We start from the raw sequence: 674 nt of genomic DNA, 5'->3' as shown, positions 1-674 counted from the left end.
GGAGAGGGGTGGAGGAGAAAGAGAGATAGAGGAATAGAGAGATAAAAGTCGACAGCCAGACAGAATGGAAAAAATATATTTAAAAAAAAAGTTTGAATACACCAATGTAATTCTGGTCACTTGTTTTACTGATTCCAACTTATCGCCGTGAAATATGCTAATTGAAGGCTAAGAAAACAATTTTAAAAAAACGTCCAGGTCTCGAATATATATTTTTTCTTGAGGTGTCAAGTTTAACTACATTTTCTTACACATATCAAAAACAAAAAAAAAAATCCATTTTATCGCAGTCTTCATACTATTTGGATGTCATGCATAAGTTGCTGCACTGACGAGAAACATAGAAAACGGGAAACTAATCGAACGTCTTACACTTGCATAAACCCCGTAAGTATTTTTTTTTACAATTTTTACCGTACTATACTATATGCGCTCCCCGTGTGATTGAAGTAGGGAAATTACACAAGAAAAGCCTGAAAACTATAATTGATTAATTAATTGAAATAAAAAGGTGAAGAAAATTTTAAAATAATTGGGTTCAAAATCTACGCATTCTGCACTCCGTGATTCTAAATCTACGGGATCGCACGCCGCGTTTCGTTTTTTAATTTATTGTTAACAGTATCGTTCCACACATTTGCCACCGGCTGAAAGGAAGGCACACAGGGTCTGTG

The sequence above is a fragment of the Penaeus monodon genome, chromosome 23, assembly GCF_015228065.2.
Source record: "Penaeus monodon isolate SGIC_2016 chromosome 23, NSTDA_Pmon_1, whole genome shotgun sequence".
Lineage (NCBI taxonomy): Eukaryota > Metazoa > Arthropoda > Malacostraca > Decapoda > Penaeidae > Penaeus > Penaeus monodon.
Note: the sequence above shows the minus strand (reverse complement) of the source record.